Source organism: Zonotrichia albicollis, chromosome 6 (assembly GCF_047830755.1).
Source record: "Zonotrichia albicollis isolate bZonAlb1 chromosome 6, bZonAlb1.hap1, whole genome shotgun sequence".
Taxonomy (NCBI): Eukaryota; Metazoa; Chordata; class Aves; order Passeriformes; family Passerellidae; genus Zonotrichia; species Zonotrichia albicollis.
The window spans coordinates 13,858,544-13,866,654 of record NC_133824.1 but is presented as its reverse complement, the minus strand read 5'-3'; the positions used below and the strand labels follow the sequence as shown (position 1 = coordinate 13,866,654).

Genomic DNA, 8,111 nt, shown 5'->3' with positions numbered 1-8,111 from the left:
GCTGTTGTTAAGTGGGGAGAGAACATTTTCCTAGCTGGAAGGTGAACAAAAGAGAAGCAATTTTGCATGTCTTTGCAGCTGAAGTACCTGTTCCAACACTGCCTGCAAATGTTTTTGGGAGGGGTAATTTACACCCAATTTCTGTCCCCTCATTGGCGTCTGAGTTTCCACAGCTTAATGAAACAGTTATATTGAATTTTAACCTACTGTTCTTCTCTGCCTTTCTTCAATGACAACAGGAAGAATAAGGCAATATTTACTGAAAAAAAAAAAAAAACCCTCAACAAGTTTCTGCAACCATTAATTTTATGCTGGAACCTGAAGTACTAAATCAACCCAACTTCCAATTCATTAATCAGGTTTAAAGCAATAGCAGTAGAGTGCTATGGCACAAACCTGAATAATCCCAAAGCCTTGGGGAACTGCAGTTCACATGACAGGCATGTATAGCAGCTCTGAGCCAGGACAGCAAGCAAATTATGTGAAATATTAGATGCAGAGTAGGCCCTGGCATGGCCTACTTCCCTGGCATGTTATTTTACATAATTAAAATTAAATTCTTCATATTTCTTTTCTTTCCTTAAATAGAAAAGAAGGTTGGGAGCAGTATCAATGTTTTCTGACAGCTGTAAACAATCACAGGCTCCTGTCTTTTGAAGGGTTTTTTCTTTTCCTTTTATAACTCATGCATTTGCTTTCAAGGCCTTCCTGTGTTGATTTATTCCCTCAACTGATATCTAATTCTCCTCTGTGCTTGACATGGCTGTTACTCCCAATTGCTCATTACACAAACTGAAAAAAGCAAAATCTACAGACACAATTCAAGGTTCCTGCCAGTTTCAAAAAATTCAAAACTGGAGAGCAGAATGATATCTTACATTTTGTGATGAAAAAAGTGCCACTGTGCTCTTTTTCTGTTTAGCCTACTAACAAAGACAACTTGTTAGATTATTTAATGTCATTTTTAGTGCAGATAAAGACCTTTATCCATAAATACCTGCATAGATTACTGCAGAGTCTTTCAGATAATGCAATTATCTGAAAAATAACTGGAGACCAGGACTCTTTCTGGTTTAGCCACAATTTTGCAGCTTTGGTCAAGACGCTCTTCATACCCAGAAATTAAAATGAAAATTCAAAGTAGATATAACTCCTTAACTACCATAAGAAACAAGAGGGAAGATTTCATTACAGACTTGGCACATAGGAAGAAAAGGTACAGAATGACTATGAATAGTAAAACTATGAAAAGTAAAAAAAATAGTTTTGCAGAAGTACCAGCTCACTCATGCCATTCACTGTGCAAGGGGCCATTATTCTCGAGCATAATACTAATTATTTTATTTACCAACCATCTCCATTGCATCCCCAGTGTTTGGCATATAGCATTAACAATATAATAAATAATAATTAAAACTTCATCAAATACACAATAGAGAAGGCAAGCAAACACTAAATAGAGTAATGGAGCATTGAAAAGGAGGCTTTTACATCTCATCCCCCATGTAGCCTCCAGCATCCTGCTGCGGCATTGTTTCAGTACCGAAACAAATGGAACAACCCCTGTTGAGTCACCCACATCAGTCCCTCTGGCACCGCGGCAGACACCGCTGTCAGCACCGACTTCACTGCAGAGCAGCCCCTCCCTGCCACAACCTCTCTGCTGCCTGTAGCACACGCATGCATGGAAGTAGGTCAAGACTCCAGTGGTCATAGGAATTGTTAAGGAGAAACCCTCCTCTACTCCACAAAACAATGGACTTCCCCAGAACCATGAAGTTTGAAAAAACATGAATCCTTCCAGAAAACACTTCCAGATAGGCAGAGATGAGAATTGATTGAAGAGCTCGGTTGTGCACAGCAGTGGTTGCTATTCTGCAGATTAAGTTTTGCATGTGCCTGAAAAAAAATTTAGGTTTGCATGCACTCTGTACTGTCTCACAAAGGGTAATTCCTTTCATGCATCTAACAGGAAAGAAGTTTCCTTCCTAGCTGCAGAAAAGCAGCAGCCTCCCCACACATGCCTAACCAGAAAAACAGAACAAAATTGCAAGTTTCTGTTTAGGTTTCTGAGATACAGTTTGCCAGAAGCTGGGAGAATAGTTTGAGAAGGCAGTGCCAGATACTTGCCTAAACTCTTGCCTAGCAATGTATTCCTTACCCATGTTGGAGGCAGGACACTGAGCTAGATGGCCCTTTGCTGTAGAGCAATATGGAGTGACACACACTTGCTCCCAGCTTTGAAATTAGTAAATTAGCTCTGAAAAACTGTGAATTAAGCCTTCTATTTTAAATCACAGTAAATATGATATTTACTGCCCAGGAGACTGCAGAAACACCTTGTAACATGGTACATTCTGAGTAGGAATGGACAAGGTTGGGCTTGATGATCTTGGAGATCTTTTCCAACTTTAATAATTCTATGATTCTTAATGGTCCTGTGTTAGTGCAATCTGCTGAGATCCAACAAAAGATTATATGGGCTTTGAATTTCAGTATAAAAAAACAATCCAATATGAAACTGTGAGATAAAAAGACACAGTTACAGTTATTAGTCCATACCGAATTAGTCTAGGCTATGTGAGGGAACAGGGAACATCGATTCTTCCCAACTTCATTCAGAAACTCCACTTTGAAGAAAGCAGTTTTGCTATGCCCCAGGTATCTTCTGTCCATCCATCCCCTTTGACCATCAAAATGAGCTAGTCTCATTTATTTTATTAGCCAGTCTTATCTATTCAGAACAGCCTTGGTTTCTCAGAAAAAACAGGTGTTCTCTTGAAACTAGGTTGTGCCTAAGGAACATACCCTCCATCAAAGTTCACAGAATCCATTTCACATGTTGTCTTCAAAATGCTGTAGAATAAAACCAGAAAATTCCAACCTCTGTTGAGTAGCTAACAACTCTAACAGATCTTTCTTCCGTATAAAAAATTCCCCATCCAGATGGGATCCTTGCTGCTAAAGCACTTGCAACATACCAGGCAGCCACAGGAGAAACTGATGATGAAAGAAACAACTTAAGTCTCTGATTTTCCACATTATTTTTGAAGAGCACTTTTCATCATAAAGGAAGGGTCTTCAGAAGACATAATTCTGTTACTGCACTAAGAACTAGGTCATTTGAATTGGAAATTTGCAGGAGGCATAGTCAGAAAGCTAACCACATCCACACTGCATGATTATGTCACCAAACTCTGCTAAAGAATCTTACAGATGATAAAACTCATACAAGTTCTAAAAGTATCAGAACAAATTCATGGCAGCAAAAAGAAACCTCAAGGCCATCATTAAGTAGGAGACTATCACCACAGGTTCAGGAATTCCATGAAACAAAAATTATTACATGTTGGAAACATATCCCTAAAAACCCACATCATATATTATCAAAATTCTAAATATTTTCTTGATGTCTGGAGACAATTCTAGATTAATGAAATATTGTTTGAAATGGTACCACTCTTCCTGGGGTTACACATCCCAAAAATATTGCCTTAATTAGCCTTCAGGTACTTTTCCTTTTTAAGAGAGCATTTGCATGTTAGGCAGCTTCCTCTGAGCTCTGTTCTTGCCAATAAAGTACAGGGAAAGTTGGCTAAATCAGGGGTGACTGCCAGCCAGTGACATCTGCAGCCATCGCCTCAAGATACTTCAACTCGGCAGTAATGGAATATGTGGAATGGCTGGAAATGAGCAAAAAAGGTTTCCTTCGTGAGTCTTAACTGGAAAGATTCCAAAGGAGATGGAAGATATAATTTTCCCCACGAAGGACTATGAAGAAGCTCCCTTACTGGACAATTACGTGCATGTTAAGTAAGGACGTGATATCAAGAACAAAAAAAATCTCTAGCGAAATAGTGACTAATTAACAGCCTTCTGGTAGAAGACCTGAGTAGCTGCTTCCTCCAAGGACAGAGGCTGGGGCTAGAAACAGGAAGGAGAATTAGGAGACAAACTAGAATAGATGCCAGGGAATGAACAGGAACAAAAAAATAAGTGGACAGGTGCATGTAAATAGTCCTGCTGAGCAGAAGGCTTCTGTAATTGTGAGACAAATGTTAAAGGTTAAAAGACTTAAACAATTGGACGTTTGCAAAAGCAGCAGGTGCTTTGCTAAGGCCAGATTTGCACCTCCAACCAAATGGGAGGAGAGTTTTTGTGTGCTGTGGCAAAACCTCAGATCTGCAAAGGAACAGCCCAGGTGCAGAGAGGGTGCACTCCCACCACCAGAGGATGATCTAAACAAACCTTAATCTTTGTTTAGCAACAATCTGGGATTTGAGCCAGGTAAGTGAAAAGGTAGATAAGCAGCAGATCCTCCGAGGTGGGAAAATGCTTTTTATCATGCCAATGTCCTCCTTCCCCATGGGACTCAGGTGTAAAATTTCCCTCCCCCCACCTCCCGGGAGGCACTGGGACACCTACACAGAAGTCTGAAGGTGTTCATCCCTTCTGATAAGGCACAACTGGCTCAACTACGCAGGTGTGAGAAAGAGCCATCATGTCTTAGAAGGGATCATCAACCACCAAAGACTTCTCAAGTGCCCCCAACTAATTTCTGGGGCTTTCCACCAGAGAATTAAGCATGATCCATAGTGCTGCTATGTACAGTGTAAAACAGTGCAAAACTCCCCAACCAAGGCAGGTACCTAGGTGTTTCTACCTGAACCTGAATGTATGGAACTGTTGAACTCATTGAACTTCTTGTTTTACAGGCTCCCCTCACTCCCAACGGGTCAATACAGCGACCATCACTTCAACCTATAGATATCTAAATTGCATGAACCAAGTATTGTCTGTGAACCCAGGGGTTCCTCTCACACTTTACTCTTGTCCTTTCTTTCTACTTTTCTCTTTTCCTTATGTGCTATCTTTATACTTTAATATTGTTATAGTCCTATAGACAATAACAAAAATGGCTACATACTCCTTTCCACTGACACCAAATTGTGCCAAAATATATAGATACAGATATATGAATAAAGATATAGATATATGCACATACACACACTGGTTATTCAGTGTTGTTTCACTCTAATGCAGCCCAGTGGATCTATTAACAAAAACCTAAGTTATCCTGCCTCAGGGGTGGGTCCTAACAAATGTTTAAGCAAAACAGAGGAAGATTGAAAGTATCTGTAAAAAAATTTTCTCCTGCTCACAAATGAGTCCTTTCTTTCAGGCTTGGTCTTAGATCAACAACATGATGGTTTTCTGAGATGCAGCCAATGATGTACAGTGCCTCCCAGATCCCCAGTAATTATAATTTCAATCACTGCTCAGGTATGGCTTTGTTATCTGTTCTCTCATCTCTGCAATGTCCTATTTTCACCTAATGCTGAGTTCTTCCCGTCCAAGTGCCCCATCTCACATATTGAAAATTTTCTGCCTAAGCACATTCAGTTACTCCTTGGGGAGAAGTCATCTTCCTGCCTTTTTTCAAAAGTTCCTGACCCCATCAGTCTCAAACAAAGCAAATGTGACTCATTGCATGGGGATTACAAGACAAAAGGATTTGAGAAATGGAAGGTTGCATATGCCCTGAGGGTAAGATCAACAGAAGGGATGTCAAGAGACAACTCTCAGGAACTCTGATAAAATTACTAAAAACCTGGCTACAAAATCCGAAAATATATCCTCCTAGACTACATTATGCTAGCAAATTTTATTATTTTGGTGTATGCCTGTATCTGCCTGTATTTGGTGCATTTCTTAAAAGTTGAGTTTATTCCATTTATACGACAAACATAGTTTACAATAAACTAAGATAAATAACTGCATTTCTACATGGGGTATATGTGGGAGAATTTCTGGAACCATCTGCTAGTAAAGTCATAGTACAGTTTTTTCTAAGGGATGGTAAGGAAGTCATAAGCTGCCCTCTATCACTGTTGTTGGTTGCAGGTCTAGGCTAGATTCAGTGTTAGATGCATCATTGCCTGTTTGGAAGTTTTGTCACAAAACTGACTATTGAAAATTACTATATAAAATTGACAAAATTGACTGTGCTTGCACTTTGCTATATACAGACTGTTTCAAAATTCTCAGCTCCTGAGATAAAATCAAAATTGTAATTTTCAGCATTGTCTGTTGCTCTTATTCACCAGTTTTGGGGAATCTTTTGTAGACCCAATCCTGTACTTTGGTTTAGTTCCTATTGGAATTTGAGTCACCAGGAGGTACACAGGGTCAGGCCAGGAAGAACCATCACTTGATAGTTCAGTGGGTTCCTGGCTTATAAAACAAGGATAAGTTAAGGTCCACACTAACTGAGGGCCAGCTGGGACTTTTACCAGAAGTCACAGCATTTTTCTGAGACTACAACTAAAATTCCTATTAAACCAATTTGTCCACTCTTTTTATCAACCTACTTTCCTTACCCATTGAGAAGTGCTGTTTGAGCTGTAGTGGTTGTCCATTGCCCAGAGCATTAGCGATGTTGACTGACCTGTCCTCATAGGCATCCTGTCTCCTGTAGAACCATTGATCGTCCAGCAGTAGTTTTCAGGCAGTTTTCCAGACTTTTCCAGTAGTATGTTCTGCTTTTAAAATTCTACTTACGGATCACATTTGGAAGGTATCCAAAAGGAAACCAGAATAAACTACTTGTTTTCACTTGTAAAGGAGCCTCTAGGGTATTTACATCACAAGAGCTCAATTCTCTGGGCCAAGGCAATGGCGTAGAGCCTCTGGAATAGCAGATTTAAGAAGGAGGCAACAGTGTTGTGCAACAGCTGCTGGAAGAGAGGAATAATCATGTGTGAAAGAAACAACTCTGTTATCATCAGTGAAAACACAGAAAAGTAAGTTTGTCACAATAACTTAATAATTGCAAGTCAAAAAACAATGTTAAATACTTGCAAAATCTCTTAATTTCCAAAGGGAAGGGAATATGTAATTGAGGAAAATTAAATTAGTAAAATAATTACAGGTTTTCAGTAACTGATTTCTCAGTATGTAATGAAACTATATTTTGGCCAGCTTGTTGTGAGAAACCCGAATAAGAAAACTTCATTATATGCAATTATGCAATACCTTTTGGTTTGGTTTAGTTTTACTTTGTATTTTAAAATACAAGGCTTTGTTTTCTATTAAAAGCTTCCATAGAAATTTAGCAGTGTGGAACCTCCCAGCAACAATGATTTTTCTTTCATTAAACACTGTCATGGCTCAATCCCTTTGCTTGTTTAACTGCATCCCATTTCACTGCCTCCAGGGGTGTCTCTTATTTAAGGTAATAAAGAACTTACCCTGGAGTCCAGATAAAGCACACATGGATAGACCCCACTCTGTGGATAGACATAGTTCCTATACTGCAAGCAATAAGCATCTAAGGCAGATGCCTGATTCTCCTTTTTACTAAATGGAGACTTAAATTACCTAGTTAGAGCAGTTCACTGCAATTTGATCAAACTCTGACTGCTTACTTTGGTCTGAGATGAAGGACGCTACAGATCCTGTTGAGTACAAAGCAGGTTCATTTAGATGGAGGCATGTGTTCTATCCACACTCGAGCTCAATCAAATTAATCTTGTTCACACTCCTTAAGACACTATAGGCACAACAGCCTCTTCTAATTAAGGGCACCTCTGGAAACAGTCAGTAATGGCCAACGTAAAAACCCACTCCAACTGTAACACCACCATACATTGCCGAGATTTTTGCACAGTGGCATACAAATGGCATACAAATCTTTGACCTAAATAAGTATTTTGAATACAAATGTTTGAAGAAAACTATTTATTCTCATAACGAAACTATCATCTTAGTTTTTAAACAAATATTAGAGTAGGAGAAAGAATAAAAAATCCAATTGCTCCTAGAGACAAGAAGAAAACTGGGCAATATAATTCCATATCACACATCTGTACTTCACAAAACTAAAAAGATCAATTACATAAAACAGGCCTTTACATAAGTTTGGCAATGTTAGGTAAATAAATACAGATGCCATGCATTGCTTAGAAAAATAATTTATTATGTTAGCTTAGAAAAATGACAAGTTTTCATGTTATACTTTAAATTACAAGTACAGCTAGCAACTTTGGTCCTGCAAAGGTACCAGCTATCTCCTGAGATGCAATGAAGACTTGCAACCCTGCCTTCAGGAA

At 39.0% G+C, this 8,111-nt stretch overlaps 1 protein-coding gene across 1 annotated transcript in view; it reads right to left on the bottom strand.

Moving 5' to 3' along the window:
• Window positions 1–267: 267 nt before the first annotated feature.
• CEP128 (centrosomal protein 128) overlaps window positions 268–8,111 on the bottom strand; it is a 112,231-nt gene continuing 104,387 nt past the window's right edge. Inside the window, exon 26 of the mRNA XM_074542531.1 lies at window positions 268–6,734. The gene's annotated coding sequence lies outside the window, so the exon portion shown is untranslated. The remainder of the gene's footprint in view (window positions 6,735–8,111) is intronic.